The 18,236-nt window shown below is 35.7% G+C and overlaps 1 pseudogene across 2 annotated transcripts; it reads right to left on the bottom strand.

Annotated features, from left to right (window-relative positions):
• Nucleotides 1–12,495: 12,495 nt before the first annotated feature.
• On the bottom strand, nucleotides 12,496–14,254 carry LOC149019474 (transcription factor bHLH148 pseudogene; annotated as a pseudogene). 2 transcript variants are annotated; one of them, XR_016172723.1, is made up of 2 exons: nucleotides 14,042–14,254; nucleotides 12,496–13,958 (listed from the first exon to the last, which is right to left on the bottom strand). The product of XR_016172723.1 is annotated as a transcription factor bHLH148 pseudogene, transcript variant X1 (transcript). The 2 variants fall into 2 exon arrangements; XR_016172724.1 differs by having other exon boundaries at nucleotides 12,496–13,939.
• Nucleotides 14,255–18,236: the final 3,982 nt, after the last annotated feature.

Genomic DNA, 18,236 nt, shown 5'->3' with positions numbered 1-18,236 from the left:
TGGGGCTTGACTTTAGTGCTACGCAATTAATGCGCAGTAATGTGCTACTGACGGTCGAGATCTCGATCTCGATCGGACGTTCGAGATCGAGATCTCAACCGTTCGTTTGTCAAAAAAGTGCGAAAACATACTTTTAAGAAATTGACAGTCGAGATCAAAATCTCGACAGTTTTTTATTTCGACAGTTTGCTATAGATGTTGCGCATTAATTGCGCAGCACCCAATCAATTACCGTTTGATGTAAGTAAGTTAAATATCAAAAAAAAACAAGAATAACCTTGCACAAAAAACCCTACGCTGGACTCACACCTTTGTCTCTCTTTACAATTTGCGACTTCTTTCTCTCCCAATCATAAATCATCACAAAATTTAGATGATATAATTCATGAATGGTGTTTTCAAACTTAGAATGTGGAGTACTATTATTAAAAATTGATTTCATTAATTAACTGTAAGGGTAGCATTAATATTAGGTGGTAACTTTAAGTGGAGAATAGGGGTATGCTGCTTTGTACAAAACTCTAAGCAGTAAATTTAGTTTTGGCGCTTGGTTCTGAATCAAACAAATAATGATTCAAAAGGGCAGCTGAATAAGCACCAAAGTACACTCTGAAGCAGAATATTTGTCATATTTGGCTTCTGTTATGCAACAATTTCAATTCAATTAAACCTATCGATGAAAATTTATTATTATTAAAGGAAAATCCTTGAAACACGAACCACGAACCACCGGAATACATGCCCATTACTTGAAAACCTACAAGAAAAGAAAAAATGATCACTGCAAAACAACTGTTGTTTACCCACTACACATGGAACACTCAGGAAGACAAAGAAGAAGAAAGAAGACCAAATCTATACGAAAATAATAACCCAACATTCTTGATGTTTTGAATCAGAGTGTTACCTCGCGGACAAAGCCTAATTAACTAAGCCTGAGAAGCCGTGAATTGAAGCACAGCTCTTGAAAAACAAGCCTAGAATAGTTTTTTTGCCCAAGTGACCACAAAACACAAAGTATTGTTTACTTTAACTGTTCCGAACAACAAGATCAGCAAAAACCTCACAATATAAAACTTATAAGAGGCATAGGCAACAAGTTAAAAGGAAGACTGGAAAAAAGACTGTAATGTTCATTACTCGAGGAGCTTCGGAACCCAAATGAAGAGTGAGAAATTACCTCCATCGATGCTGCAAGCTCAGGGAGGGTTTATGTAAATTTTTTTTTTTTTGGGGGGGGGGGGTATATGAGTGTTTTTTTTTTTAGCGTACAGGGGATGAGGATATTACGCATGCCATCACACTAAGAGGTGGGTCTTGCCAATCAAGCAATCCTGTATTGGCACGAGGAAGGAATTCGGCGCGGAGACTTCTAGGTTCAATCGTTAGATTGTGTCTTGTTTGAATCGTAATGACTATTTTACACTCTTAATGTTACCCATTTGGGTTCTTGATATTTTCCCCCTCAAAACTAAATGTTACGCTATGAACCTAAAATAGCATTTGTCGAGACATGCACCATGCATGGACTTTGGAACATTTTGGTACAAGGGCACTTTTTATACAGGGGATGGGGATATTATCTATACTATCAGGAGAGTCAAACTCATAACCTCTTCACTAAGAGTGTGTTGGTCATTATCAATCGATTAACCCTAAAAATTTTGGGAGGGGGGGGTAATGTTCATTTACACCTGAAATAACATTTGTTAGAGACATGCATCATGCACCAAGTTGTGGATTTATTTTTTTTGTTGTACAACAGCGATTTTTTATATATAGGGTATGGGGATATGTGTATACTATCAGTGAGAGTTGAACCCAAGCCCTCTTTACAAAGAAGTGTTGGTCACTACCAATCAAGCAACCATAATGGTTCAAACCGTAGAACTTAAGGGGTGGTTTTCTTTTTCATTTTTTGTGGGGTGGGTTGGGGGAGGGTGTGGTAACTTTCATTTGAACCCCATAGGTTCAACAAAGTCATTTACAATCCAAATAAATCTTGTTTTGTACTTGTCTTTTACATGGAAACCAAAATAAAATCAATTAAAAGACACATTGTCATTTATATGACCAAAATATCATGAAGAAGTGTTGGTGATTACCAATCGAGCAACCTTAATGGTTCAAACTGTGGAACTTAAGGGGTGGTATTCTTTCTTTTCTTCTTTTTTTTTTGTGTGTGTGGGGGGTGTAACAATCATTTGAACCCTTTTTGGCTAAGTCAATTACAATCCAAATAAACCATGTTTTGTATTTGCCTCTTATCTCGTATCAAAAAAAATCAATTATAGACATACTGTCATTTATATGACCAAAATATCCATACATCCTTTTGATTTTTTTTCTTTAATTTACCCCAATCATGAAGAGAGGTATGAGATATTAACAGTTTAAAATTAAAAAAACATCTAACTAAACATGCTACCAGTTGTAAAAAGAAATTGAAAAATTATTAGGATATTTTAGTCATAAGAATGATGATCTATTTGTCGATTTTTTTTTTATACTACAAGAAGATGTAAATACATTTTTTTTTTTTTTTTTTTTTGCTATAAATGACTTGGGTCCAGGGTCCAAATGAAAATTCCTTTTTTTTTTTTTTACACATTGTGGAAGGATATTTTAGTCATAAGAATGATGATCTATTTGTCGATATTTTTAATGGCACCAGAGAAGGTAAATGGAAAATATCACTTCTTGTTTTTGTTATAAATGACTTTGATCAACTGTCAAGGGTCCAATGAAAATTGCTCTTTTTATTTTTTTATTTTACATATTATGGATTATAAAGTCCTCATCTTAGTTGGCACAAATGAACACCTATCCGACGACCTCTTCACTAAAAAGTGTGGATCGTCTTATCAACCGACCAACCCTGCATTGACAACCGGCAAACACTTCATAAGTAAGAGATCAAAAGTTTGAATCTCCTTGCAATTAGGCATTGTCCCTAAATATATAAAAGCTGCCTTCTGAAAACAGATGAAGCCCCATATAGGGGAGATTTTGAATCTTAAAGATTCTGAACCAAACACTTCTTTAAATACAAGGTAGGTAAACCTAGGGAACCAAGGGGTCCATGAACGTGTGAAGCTTCAACCTCAGGGGCGGGGCTTGGTGGGCTCAAGCCCACTGAGCCAAGTCTGTACTAATTCAAAACCAATCAGGTTCTTTCTCATCGTTATTGCATGCATAGTTTTCATGAGATACAAGCAATGAGCTACTCATCTCTGCGTTTATGAGTTTATCTATCAAACATTCAACCCCACATTTATATATCCTTTGGGACCAGGCTCAAGGTGGGCTAATCCAAGCCAGTTTTAGTTATCTTTGGACTGAACACAGCAAAACCTAGCCCATTAATAATTTAGAGGTTGTATGGTAACGTTTCTGTTTGATTTCTGTTTTTAGGTGAGATACAGTTTTTCTTGTTGGTATGCATTTTATTGCCGCTGACGTGGTGTAGTGTAGCCTGTGCTGCACACAGTAGGAGGAAAAAACTTTGAAATATTTAAGATTTCAAATAAGATGTTAGGATGCAAAAAGTTAGAATGTCTCTAAGCCTACAATATAACTATAGTTGAAAAAAAGTCCAACTTTACCAACACTGAGCTCAAAATGAGCAAAGTTTTCAAACTGAAAAATACCAACACGGAGTTAAAGTCACTTACATGATTTTTTTTGCAAATGGTAATATTGTCTGGTCAGGATTTAACTTGTCGTATGTGGCGCCCATCCAACCTTGGCCAGCACAAATTACACCACATGATCAGCAGAATCACCCAAGCAAGATCCGAAAATTTATTAGGTCCATTTCTGACATGATATTGGTCCAGCTATATCCCCTTAGTCACCATCAGATATGGATGGATCTTTAGCGAATGATAGCATCACCCTCTTCTTTGTTTCTTTTCTCTAATGGGAAAATTAATGAAGACAAAAGGATATTAATGAACTTCAGAAACACAGGTCGGTATAAAGAATGAAAACATCTGTGTTACATCAATTAGAACAAAGCACTAGAGAATCTTGGTTTACAAATTTAAAATAATTAATGGGTAGATGCCAATACAGTAGTAGTGGCATGGATGAACCCATTTCATCACACCCAGTGGATAAAAACTAAATTACACTACTGATACAAATTGTATATGAAATATCACAGATAAATGAAAATGATATATTGGTATATATCAATGTTTACAGCAACTAAATGAATAAGAAGGCTTTACACTTCCTCAGAACCTGTTAGCTCCTTCACCATAACCTGCATCACCATCACTTTCATTTGCAGAGATTGTATATAATCAGCTGCTTGCCTGAAAAGTCCATCCAAACCCACTAATGGAGTTGTGCTTTCATTAGGGATGAGCTTCTTCAAGGTTCTGACCTTCCTCTCCACTTCATTCGTGGCAGGTGTTCTAGAACCACTTGAAACAACCCTCCTCCTTTTCATCATGATCCTTGCTGGCCTAACCCTATTTCTCTTTATCATCCTTCTTCTTATGGCCTGAGCTTTTAAGGATTTGCAGCAGAGAGAACCACCTGATGAAGACGAAGATGAAATCTTTGGGAACATACCCTTTAAAGCAAGAGAAGAGCCCATTATGAGTTACAAGGATTTCAGCTAAGATAACTTGTTTAAAGAGACCTTTAAGATCTATAGCAGCAAACAACCACAGTGTTGCTTCTGGTTCTTCTTCTTCTTCTTCTTCTTCTTCTTCTTCTTCTGCTACTGCTCCTTCTTCTTCTTAAATATGTGAAAGGAGAATGATTTATGGTGAAGTTAAGGATAAAATGGAAGGTGGGTAGCCGATACTGCACATGCACTCACATGATTCCTCCCATTAAACACAAGCTAGATAGCTCTAACTATGGCTAAAAACCCTAAAGCCCTTGTTCTAAGTTTCCATCCTTATCCCATCAAAACACCCTGGATTATTCCTTCTCTTTCTCTTTCCAGATTCAATGTATATTCTATGCGGCTTCCTTAATTTTTCTTATTCCAGCTCAATCAACCTGTCTGTGGTTTTAATAGGAACTAGGGTTTCTTAGGTTTGTTTCTTAAAATTTTCTAGTGTTTCCATATCAGGAGACCTTAAAATATTACCTATATGCCAATGTCTGTTCTAACAAGTAGAAGGATTTTAGACATTTATCATCTATGTTGGGATTACAAGCAAGGAAGCTTGAGTTTCAAAGCTTCTTAATTGTTTCTGTATAAATAAATCATATATGTTTCTAACATGTTTGATAATCTAATAGAATTAAGCACCGGTTGCAGAAGATTAGACGAATTAAAAAAACCCTAAGAAGACTTAACAAAGAGAGACAGACATGCATGCATCTTCTTCTTCCGTTGACACACAGAGAGATAATTGTGGTCTTCCATCTGCATGCACGGAAATTCTTTGAATATTTAATAATCACATTTGGATTAACATCTAAAGCAAGAATTATGTTGTTTAATCTTAACAGTGCAATGTTTAATTATTCTTATATTGATTACATGACACATGTGGATGATAGAAGATGATTGGTCACTGTTCATTGAACTTGTTCAAAAGCCTATGGGTGCTGAAAGTGAGCCCGAACCAGTTGGGTCAATAGACTGAACCGGAGACTCATTGGGCAGGCCATTAATTTTTGGGGTTTAAAGAAACAAGTCAAATTTTCTTTAGAATTATTATATAAGATAGGGAAATTTTCAGGACACCTCAAGGTAGCTGGCAAAAAGTATATGCAATTCAAAATTATACCATTTTGGCAGTCACTAACTATGAAAATCAAATTTGCCAAAAAAAATTATGAAAATCAAAATCCATAAGTAGACCGATTATGGCTTTTGACCTTCTACTCCCTTGGCCACTTTTTATCTTTGTTGTCAATCATTGAGATTATGTTACATAAGTAATAGGATACATTACCTAATACATATTTTGTTACTTTTGTGACACAATCTCAGTAATTGACAATGAACGATAACAAGGTTAGATCAATGTAACTTGAAATCAAAATCCTACTGATAAGAGGTCAATAAACATTATTCAACAAATAAAAGCCGAAGCTAAGCCACATTTTGATTCTAAGTAATATATTCACTTGAATCGATCAATACCAAAAAACACTGGGATGTTTGAGGAAGTATGCCAAGAATCGGAATTGGATTGATCCAATTAACTAATCTAGATTGACATTATATCTTGCTCTACAATCTAAATTAATTCCAAATGTTTTAAACAAGGTGTAAAGCATCTCACAATACAATATTAGTCGATACGTATCTATATTGGATACAACTAATATGATACATATTGATGTCTCTTTTTTCTTTATTTCTTAAAAGAGATATATTGAATTAATGCACTATGCTCGAAGCAAACCATGCTAGAAACATAAGCCCATTATACACGATAGCCAAATTTTAGCACACGGGCTTGATTCAATCCAATTTATTCATACTCTTCAGGAGGGCAACAACGTCGCAGATTGACTTGCAAAGGAAAGTGCAAAGTCCCAACATAAATTTTGAATTGATTCTCATCGTCCCTTGTTTTTAACTTGGAATTTTTTATTTGATGCTTTAGGTTGTAAACTAACTCATGGTTTTAGTCTTTAATAAACTACTCTTTTACCACCCAAAAATAAAAGTTAAAACATTAATACACTAAAATATATTGATCAATGTGATACAGCACTCGATACAAGATACTACGTTTCTGAAATCACTTGGTTGACAGAATATTCAATACTTAATACTTTAAACCCTAGTTTTAAAGGAGTCAATTCTAAGGTTTTTATTGAGATTATGCAATTTTGTTATTCTCAAGTTGATCTTATATTGGAATCGATTCTTATTTGACCAGACCGGTTCAACCAAATTTGAACTCGAAAATCCATGGTTCAAAGCCGGTTAGGGTGGCAGGCTTTTATGTAAAGTGCATGGCATGTGTAAGGCACTTGCAATTACAAGTACAGAACGTGTTCGTATGGACTGGGTGGGGCGGCTTCATATAATTAAACTGGAAAAACTTATAAAGTACGGGACACTTGTTCGAATGGAGATAAGGGAACATGGATAACTAATTTAATTAATGGCCCACTAACACGTTGATTACCATATAATTATAATTTGATTATGCTAACCACAGATTGGGATTACGTGCTAAGCTTCTATTTGTAGCTTACTTAATTTTATTTAATTATGTTATAAAACATCTTATATATTACATTTGGTCCTTATAATGGTGGCAGTTAATAATTAAGGATAATCTCATTTAAACCATGGAACGACCACGGTCTTCTTTGCCACTGCTGTGGTTGTTAATGGCTGCTCGTGGCCACCATTTCATAATTTCTTCGAAGCTTCCTTTCAATTTCAAAATAGTTTCTCCCTTCTTGGTTTTGGAACGGATGGATTCTTCGAATGAGTTATAGGATTCAATTATGCAAAATATTTTAATTCAAAAAAAAACAATAAACTCGCACGTTAGTGCAAAGATCATAGCCAATAGAAATGTGTTTCTGGGAAATCTATTACCTTGTGTGTTTTTTCTTTGCATGTTTAGTAAAGTATAATACTTCACTATTTACGTAAGGATAATACATCAATTAATCCATGTGAATTAATGTTATTACAGAAGCATAAGTGGACCCCACTTGTATCCTTTGCAAGGTCGGTAATGAGAGTTGTGATCAATTGTTCTTTGAATGTGGGTTATCAAAAAAGGTTTGGTCAAACATATTGATTTTAAATGACCATCTTAATCATCTTATTAGTCGGTGGAGTGAAGAATTAAAGTAGGTTACATCTCATTTTTTGGGTGACTCAATTATGAAGTCTATAAAATGTCTTAGTTGTATTGTCACTGTCTATTGCATTTGGAATGAAAGAAATGACCGTCTCCACAACCAGGGTGAGTAGTCAGTGGAGCAGGTGACTCGCCCCGGTGAGTAGTCAACGGAGCAGGTGACTCGCCGGATCGTGAGGCTGGTTCAATTACAGTTCATTGAGAACAGCCCATAGTAAAGGATTCAGCTGCCAACCGGACATTTTTGACAAATGGAATTTTGATTGTAACTTTGTGTTGGCCATGACCTCGTTGCATGCATCATTGGTTGAGACCTCTAGAGGGATGGTTGGTAGTTAACAGTGACGGTTCAGTGGCTGCTAGCATAGGCAGGTATGAGGCGATTGGGAGAGATCATGAAGGGAATGTCATATTTGCTATTACTATTGGTTCTTTGGACGATGATATTCTCTTTGTTAGTTACTTGGCATCCGAGTTGGGCTTCAAGAAACAATATGAAGCGGGTTCCATAGGGTAGAGGTTCAATCTAACTCTCTCAATGATGTCCAAATTGAGAATGGTGAGCTCAAGCTTCCATAGTATGTTATGGGTGTTGTTGAGGATATTTGGGAGTTGAAGGGCTCATTGGTTCAATTTTGCGTGATCCACCAAGTTCGGAGACGAATCACTGCAATAACCTTTTGGTGGACTTGATTTCAATGCCTATGAAGATTCAGTTGGATACAAACAATTTGTCTTACAAGCTTCGATTGGTATTTGAAGAGATGTAGGGTAGACTATTCTTCTACTGCTAATCTTGTAATTCATTGGTTATTATATTTATATTATTCTAGTCTTCATTAAAAAAAATGTGATATACATCAACACCTCACCTTTATGAAACAAAAAATGCATTAATGTTGATGTCTATGTATGTGCTCTCATTAACTTAGGGGCTAATGCATGCATGAGATATGTAACATGTAGGATCTCTTACCTATAATAAACCTAAATTATTCTATAAAATACGAGTATAACCTATATGTAACGCATAAACATTAATTTACTCACCGATTAACATAATTAAGGGATTTCTATTAATTTGCAAGGAACAAGACTCAACCCTTGTGCTTGATTAAGGGACCAATTGTTGTGCTAATTATTTGGCAAGTTTGATGTCGGTTGCTAAGGAGATTCAGTCGGATACAAACTTTACAGAATGATTTGTGAAGAAATGGAGGGTAGACAGTTCTTCCTTTATCAACTTTGTATTAGCTTAATGATTTATTAATATAATATTCTCAAACTTTTCAAAAATAAATAAAGAAATAAAGATCCGACCCTTGCTCGTTGTGAGATCAACATTAGACCAACTCTCCCTATTAAGACCTTCCATGGAAAGTAGTGTCATAAATTAGAAGACTTACTTGGTGGTTAATATGGTTAATCCAAAAGACTAGATGATCCAAGGTAGAGCCAAGATTTAATATCAAGAGATGCCAAGTGACAAATATTTCACACAAAACACAAGAACAATTTTTACTTAATCATAAATTCCAACGGGGCCCACTATGATATTCGCGAATGAGGGTGGAGGGGAAATTTCAAAATTTTTAGAACGGAAAGGAGAAAATTTCAAAAACATTGGGGGATAGAGAGGCAAGTGCTAATATTTCACTCTTGAAAGGAAGACTATAGAAAAATGTTCAAAATTTTTTTAAAAATAATTAAAAAATTTTCAAAAAAGGGGGGAGTTGGGGACATGGCCCTCCTAGTCCTAATGTAGCTCCACCTATGACTAGATCTGCTACCTTCTATTTTTCCGAAGGTGAGGCCTAATTACACGGCAGCCACATGGTCTATACAGATCTACCCCTCTTGCTCTAAGTCTAGATCCACTATTTTTGGTGACCTTACCTTGAATTTTGCTTCGGTTCAGCGCCATTAATGAGTTCGATCAACGTGATTTTAGGCCGTCAGATTTTGCATTTCAGTAGAAATTTCAATCTCGACCGTTCATTTCTCAACGTTTGAGATTTCGATCTTGATCCAAGAGCCCATGATATCGAACCCAAGCAAAATCAGCTTATCTTAGATTTTTTTTTATAATCAGCTTACCTTAGATTTGGACCATATATAGGGTGCAAGTCTCATCTCTGGACCAAGAGACCATGACTTTTACAAGTAATGTATGATCTTGAGTAGAAGCATGGTAAGCTCCCCTGCGACAGCTGATCTCTTCTTACTTCAATTTTAAGTAAACATTTTAAAAATTAGCGAACGTGGGAAGACATTTTTAGTCCTCAATTATGGATGTCCACCAAAAAGCGTTTCCTTAACATGAAACCTAACACTTATCTTCACCAATAAATAAAGAAAGCCTAAAAAGACATACTTCATATGCAGGTCAAACACCAGGAAGAAGGGAAGGAAGGGAAGGAAGGAAGGAGCATGTGCTTGCTGTGGCCTTTGGGTAGGTAATGTGTTTGGTTGTTGTGGAGCTTCCTGTACATCTAATTATATAAAACTAGGTAAACAGATGAACATGAACACCAACTGAAACCGACAGGCGACAAAGAAGAAGAAGCAAGGACCACACTCATGATCAGCACCTCATCACCTCATCACCTCATCTTCTCTCCTTCTCACATGAACTCACGAACATGAACACCAAACTTTGGACAATATTCCTCGCTAGCTCCTCCCATTATCATAACTAAACCTAGAGTAACAATAACAATTTGGATCCATCAAAATGTTCCATGTAGGGTAAGTGTATCAATTCAGTATGGTACTGAATTTCAAACCCTCATATCGAAATTGTATAATACCAAATTTATATGGTACGGTATGAAAACGGTATTTTAAAAAACCGTTTCGGTATAAGAAAAATGGTACAATATATTTTCGGTGTAAAAAAGCCCATTCTTCTAATCTTTTTTCACTTACAACCTAAGAGTGTTCATGATATTGGTTGTATAATATGGTCTTTTACTTAATATTTTAATTGCTCGCATTTACAATATATGAAGAAGAATAATACTTATATTCTTCATACAATATACTTTAAGCTCTCTTAATTTGAAATCTATTTTTCTTTTTCTTTTAACAATTGGGCCAACTTAGGAGTAATGTTAAGATGGACTAAATCTTAAATTGAGCCCAACCTAGGAGTAATGTCAAGATGGACTGGTCCTTAAATACACTAGATATAATGGTATCAAATTCGGTATACAATATGGTTTTGGTATACAGTAATTTGGTACATACCAACAGTATGCTACCTATAACCAATCGTACCATACCGATTCTAAAAAATGGTTTCAATACATACCGTACTGAATTTGAAAACTGTGCAGTAAAAAAAATGACGGTTTGGTACAGTATCAGTACACAATTGACACCCTTAATGTAGGGTGGGGGGGGGGGGAAAGAGAGGCTTTGCTATGATCAATGTTGGTGCATGGGGATAAAATCACTCATCATTTATGAGTTCAAGGTTGAAGGACATGTTATTTGATAGTTTTGCTGAATTCTCTAATCTCATGTAGCCATGTAGGGACCAAGTAAATTATATTTATACCCATAAGTTGATACACCATATATTAAAGGGAATATAAAATTACATATAAGGGCATATGGGATTACATACAATAAAGATAAATTCTATTCCCTGATATCCTCCCTCAAAGTCAAGGGTCTTTCAAGGAACTTGAGTTTGGAACAAAAGAACTTAAAACTTGTAGAGGAGAGACCATTTGTAAGAATATCAGCAAGTTGATCACTGGTGGAAATATAACAAACCAAAAGATCCTTCTTCTTTTTTGTTCAAACCAGAAGATCCTTCTTAGCCACCTTGTGACACACAAAATGGAAATCAGCCTCAATGTGCTTCGTTCGAGCATGGAATATTGGATTGACCGATAAATATGTGGCCCTAACGTTGTCCCACCAAAGGAGTGGGGGTGAGGACTGAGAAACCCCTAACTCAATGAAAAGAGAATGGAGCCATGTCAACTCAATAGTAGCAAGGGAAGGGCTTGATACTCATTCTCTGTGTTAGAGCGGGCCATAATAGTCTGTTTGCGAGACTTCCAAGACAAAAGATTGGAGCCAAAGTAAATGAGACAACCCCCATGAGACTTTCTGTCATCAGGATAGCCAACCTAGTCAGCATCTGAATAGGCTCCCAAGGATGAAGAGGATGATGGAGTCCAAAAAGAATAGTTGTGAAATCTCCCGAGTTTTTGACTCATTAACCCATCGGTTTTAGGACCGCAAACTCGAAATGAGAGTAAGCGACAACTTTAGACCATATGAGCTGAGCTCAGGTGTTCGAAAATCGAACCTATGGGGGTGGAAGACCACGATGAAAACTCGATCACTCTAATGGATTTCAAGAGGAGAGCAAAGGTCAGTCTAGAAGATATAAAAAGGAGGTTAAGGTTATGACTTATGAGGGATTTCACAATGATTGAGGGTTATTCTTGCTGGGTATTCCTAGCTTGGGATATCAGGGACTGTGATATGAGGCACTATTCTCTAATGCCCCTTGATTTCTCTCTTTTGAATTGAGGCAATTCACTTTATTTGTTTCAAACTTATTATTTTAACCTTTGAATGACCCTCTATCTTCTCAACTATTGATATTAGCTTCAAAATGTAGATTTTTTTTTTTTTTTTTTTTTCCTTTGGTGGGTGGTCTCCGGCAAAAGGGCGATGATGAGTGATTTTTAACACGGTGAATGAAAAAGATGAATGAAGAGAGAATTAATAAACTTAAAGCAAATAAAGTGAATTGACTCAACTCAAAAGAGAGAAATTTATAGATTAACAAATATAAAGATGTAACTTAGGTATTTAAAATATATAGATGATTAACCCATGAACATTTGTTCCACCATTCAAATGTGTCTAAAACGAAGACTTAGGCCTCTTTCCTCTTATTATTTCTTAAAGACAACACCAAAGTGCATACATGTCACATCACTTTTCTAGATGTGAACATGCAAGTTGCATCACACATAAAAAGGAATTCATAAAGAAATTAGGAGTCACATGGGTGGGCACAAACACAATCCACCGAAAAAAAAAATCATTAATAAAATCTTTAGATTAATCTCTGATTAATAATATTTAATTTAAAAGGAAACTAACCTTGTTGGAGAGGGGTTATGAACTTATGAGTTATGTGAGAGAGTGAGAGTAATGTGGTGTGGTGGAGATTGAAAGTTGAAACTCAAAAGTAGAAAATTAAAAAAAAAAAAAAAAAAGCAAAAAAGGTCATGTCTATACGAAAATATAAAATTCAAAAGGTAATTAACAAATAGAGTGGGTGAGTCATCCACTCATCCGCGAGCGATAGGTACTTGGGCTACCAATCGGATCAGCCATGATTGGTGTGTGATCGGGTCGGGTCAAGTCGACCCGATCCATGTGCGAGACACCGACACCGTCACCGTCACCGTCACCGGCAGAAGTGACGGAGAGAAGCTTGGTGAGAGCGGTCATGGCTCTGATCTGCATCTCCAACGCTTGAACATAATCGGTGGTTTCCTCCAAAAGCGTCGGTAATGGAAGTTTCCGGCAACCTGGAACCAACCTTCCTAGTACTCGAACTCGCCGCTGCACCTGAGATCCTGTCGGTCTCTTCTGATTTTTCAACTTCAATCGAGCAACGCTGATTCCTCTGCGCTTCGATTGTCCGTCGCCGGAGCCGGCGATGGCGACCACTCTGTGTATCTTCCTCTTCTTGAATTTCAACTTCAAACGCTTCTTCAAGATCGCTCTGCTCCACCTTGTTCGTCCCTTGGCCGCTATCGCTAAAGCTCTGTCTGCTGCCTCACGCACGCCCGAAGGATTACGATTCCGGCGAACTTGATTCAATGCTTCGATGAGTCTTGAGGAGTAACTCTGTTGCTCAGATGGAGATTTCCATTTCATCTGATTCTGATTCTGGTTTTGTTTCTGGCTCTGCCTAGGGTTCAATAGTTTCTTCTTCTTCCTTCTGGACTCTCGAGATCCATCGGAGCTCGTTTGGAGATTTAGAATCAGAGGAGACTCCATCTAATCCAAATACACTAGCGGTAACCGTTTAATTATTCCGATTCAGAGAGGACGAATCTGAATATCTTGGAATCCGACCTCTAAAGGTATTGATAAGAACTGCAATAAATCAAATAAGTGTTGAAAATCCTTATGAACAAAAGAACAAGATAAAAATTTGAAGAACAAATCAAATAGTGAACCTGATAGATGCTTTTTCTGTCTGTTCTCCACTTTTCCTGGATAAGCAACGACAAGAAGTGCTTAGCTTTCACCAAATCACCGAAGAAGAAGCTTCCATTGATGCAAGAGTGCGATTTTAGCTACGAACAGAGTATTTGCAGGGTGAAGCGGAGGAAATGGAAGAGAAGAAGCAGAAAATGGAGAGGGAGGATTTCTCAGTCAGATTTTATATAAGATTACTAATTAAGGAAAATATTTACCACTAATCACAATCGATTAAGGGGTTAATTGGGAATTTTATACCAAAAAGAGTTTTTGAAAAGAACATAGATTTGAAATATATATAATATATATTATCTATATGGCGCCTTTAGAGAGAAGCAGAGCTGCAGAAGTGGATGCGCATCACCAACATTCCACATTCACATTATTATTCATTTTACTAATGGTTGTGTGAAAAAAAGAGTTGTTTATAATTGTTCTCTTCTCCAATTTTCAAATCCCATATGTTTTTTCTAAAGAATTTTTACATAAACACCCTTTGTTTCGGAAGTTTTACGCACTCCTTAAAAATTGAAACCTTACAAAGTTTCCCTTCAAATTTACTACTGTCAGATTTTCGTTACTTTTAAATTTTACCCTCACTTGACAAATTTATTTGAAATCTTAAATAATATTTGTGATAATTTTTTGACATGAACCCTTTGCTAAACCTTACAAAACGTCATTCACACTTCCACCTTTAGTGAAGGTATGTAGTTAATAGATTGAAGTCATTAATTTGTTAATGTGTCCATATTGACCATAAAGTGATAAAATGATCATGCAAGATTTTTTTTAATTGGAAGAAATTTCAGTCATTTAACCTAGGGAAATATGGTGACATTAGTAATACTTTTTAGGATTTTAAAATAAATATTAAAAATATAATTTAAGATTTTATATGAATTTATTAAGTATGGGTAAAAAGGTAAAATCATATTTACAGTTAGGTGTGTAGTGTGGATGGGGCTTTGTATGATTTTATTTTGGGAAAGGTGTGGAGTGTTTCCAATAGAAATTAAGGAGGCTCGTGTAAAAATTGTTCGGATTTCAAATAAATTTATTAAATGAGGGTAAAATTGTAAAAACAAAATTAAAACTAACAAAAACCTGACAATGCTAAATGTGGTGCTTAATTTATGAGGTTTCAATTTTGAGGGGGTGCAATGAGTTTCTAATGAAAATGTAGGGGGCTTATGCAAAAAGTTATTTTTAAATTATTTTTGTTAACTTCTTTATTTGATAATTTACTTTTATTCGTTTTGGTGGATTTTTTTTTATAGGGAAAACATCTTCTATTGTGCACAGTTCTCTATTGTGTACATTAGTGCACTTTTATACCAAATCAGAAACTAGGAAAACGAAGAAACTATAAGGTTATTTTGAACCTCTTAAATTTGAAATCAAGCTTTGAATCCTAGCCTGTGATTTCGTATAAAAGTGCATTGCTGTATACTCAGATGATTTTATTTTAACATTTTTTTCTTCTAATAAACAAAATTCTATGATATATCAACCTAAAAGATTGGTTCAGTTGTTATATGGCAATGCTTTATAGTATGAAATCAAGAATTTAAATCTCTTCAGTACTCTAAAGCGAAACCCTAAGAATCAAAATCTGAAATATCTTGTTTTTGAATAATTTAGTGCAATGTATGGGTACTAGAATGCATGAGATGAACCCAATCATCATACCTTTGCTAGAAAATGAGCTTATATAGAAGAGATCATCTGATTTCTATAAAATTTCTCCAATGAAAATTATCAAAATATGTAAGACACAAGTCCAAACTACAATCACATAGAATTTACACATTACTATGTATAATTAATGTCCAAATAAATAATATTTTTTTTCAAAAGCATAATTGAAAAGCAGCTGTGACAATAATTGGTGGGGACATCTGACATTTTGTATTTGTAATGTCCACGTATGCATATGACATCAGAAGAGCGATGAGGTGGATGTTTCCTACTGGTTGTTTTGACACTTTCGGTTTTTATTAATTCGTTAGTCGATCGTCACTCAAAACAGTAACTATATGGGTAAAATTGGTCACAATGATTAGGAATAGGAAAATAGGAAGAAAGAAGAAAAAAAAAGATAAAGCGAAGGTGGAGCGAGAGAGAAACCCACATGTGATTGTTTTCCACTGTGGGACCATCTTTCCTTCTGCCCACAGATTTTGTTTGAGTTTTCCTTTTTCTCTTCAAATCCTGTGGTTCCATTTAATGTTGCTGCTTACACTATTGGATGTAGGTTTTCTTTGACTATAATTTTGGGGGTATGGCCTTGAATGGTCAGGCTCAATCTCTAGTATTGGTCAAATTAGACTAGTAGTGGACAAGTAGCCCAAGTACCCCATGGTCGGGATAATCCATATTTTCTCGGAAAGAGGTACGAAGAACCTTTTCCCTCAGGAAATGCATGGAGAACTCCCTTAGGAAGATATGAGAACCCTCTCGAGATTGGTTTGAGAACTACCTCTCCCTCCGAAAACTCTTTTACGTCAAGTTCGGAGAAAGACTAAGTCAAAAGGGCTAGTTATAGAAATAACTGCCCAAACACCGCAACGTGAGTAGGGATCATCTTTCCTGACATGGAGCACTTTGTACTGCCCCGACGACGTTACAACAACAAATTATATGGGGCCCACAAGTAAGAAATAATAAAACATTATCACCATAATCCAACCCCCATGTAATTTGTGGTCAACAACTCTTAGGGGAGATAATCCGGACTCCTGCAACGTGGGGGAGAGAATCATGGAATAACGGCTCCATTAGAGTCCTACTAAGGAAAGGAACGTGCTTTTTAAAGCAACTTCCACACTCTTCATTTAAGTGGACAAAAATCACTAAGTGATTGCCTTAAGGTAATCTCTCTCTATATAAATCCCACTTGTGGGATTGACAAGAGATGAAGAACTACCTACTACTATTGTTTACGCTTTGAGAATCTCTCTCAAAGCCTTAAATTGTTGTGCCTAGACTAACTTGAGCATTGAAGGTAGTTCCCCAATCTACACTAGGTCGGCCCGCTCTAATTTCTTTTATGAGTGCAGGCATCACATATATTCGGGCCATGTTGAAAAAGCCCTCAATAGATAGTTCAACTACTCGGATGACGACATGACATGAAGAAAGTCTAAACGCAGCACTACGAGAAAATTATGAGGGTTGTCTTTGGATTAGGTTTGTGTTAATTTTATCGGTTTATCAATAGGTCATGTAATGACCAGGCTGATTATCTAGCCCGTGGCTCTCGTAAGTTCATGCTTAGTAAGATGTTGTAATAGTCCCCACTTACTTTTTTTGTAAACTCTAATATTTTCATCTTCAACATCAGCCTAGAGATTTTAATCTAAATTTCTCTTTGACTCGAAAAAATTAATAATTAATAATTATTTAAATATATGGCAAGACTTTACATTTGACCCTAATAAGATTCCGATATTTTATCTTAGTTATGCGGTATTGATCTTTGTTAACTAAGCCGAACCCTTTAAAGTTATGAAATGACAATAAATATTAATTTTAATATATCAACTCTATTAAATCATTTTTGTCCTCATATTAGAAAAAGCCACTATTTGTACCAAAAAGAAAGCCACTCCATATTGTTCAAGTATCAATATCAAATTGATATTACATCTATACTGAAGTTTTTGGATTTATATAAATTATTTTCTCTATTGTATGCGTTAAGGAACACCTCTCAATTGATGTGTTCTTGATAAGTAGATGAAACTCCTGTGGTAGTGAACAAGACACTTCCAGACATGATATAATAGAGGGGACAAAAACGAATAATGACACTCCAACAGCTTGATTCTCTTTGCCTACATTGAAGAAATATATATATATATATATATATTGGTGTACCATTACTTATCATTACCCAATTTTATCTTCAATAATAAAATGATTTGTGCCATGTCTCTTCATGTCCCTCTAATAATTTCAATTGAATTTATGTATTTTGGCAATGTTTTACGGAAAAGGAGTTTGTTCTTTGTTGTCAAGTTGATGGTCCCAATGCCAAAACAGGATCAGCAAGACAAGTTGGGATTGTAGATAAAAGACTGTGCTCTCTTCAACTCCTTAATCGAGGGAGCTACTTCATCTTTGGTCGACCTTGCCAATGCTCAGAATTAGACTCATTTTCTAAAT

Source organism: Hakea prostrata, chromosome 4 (genome assembly GCF_041222555.1).
Source record: "Hakea prostrata isolate BN-2017 chromosome 4, UWA_Hpros_2, whole genome shotgun sequence".
Lineage (NCBI taxonomy): Eukaryota > Viridiplantae > Streptophyta > Magnoliopsida > Proteales > Proteaceae > Hakea > Hakea prostrata.
Note: the sequence above shows the minus strand (reverse complement) of the source record. Positions and strands in the feature narration are given on the sequence as shown.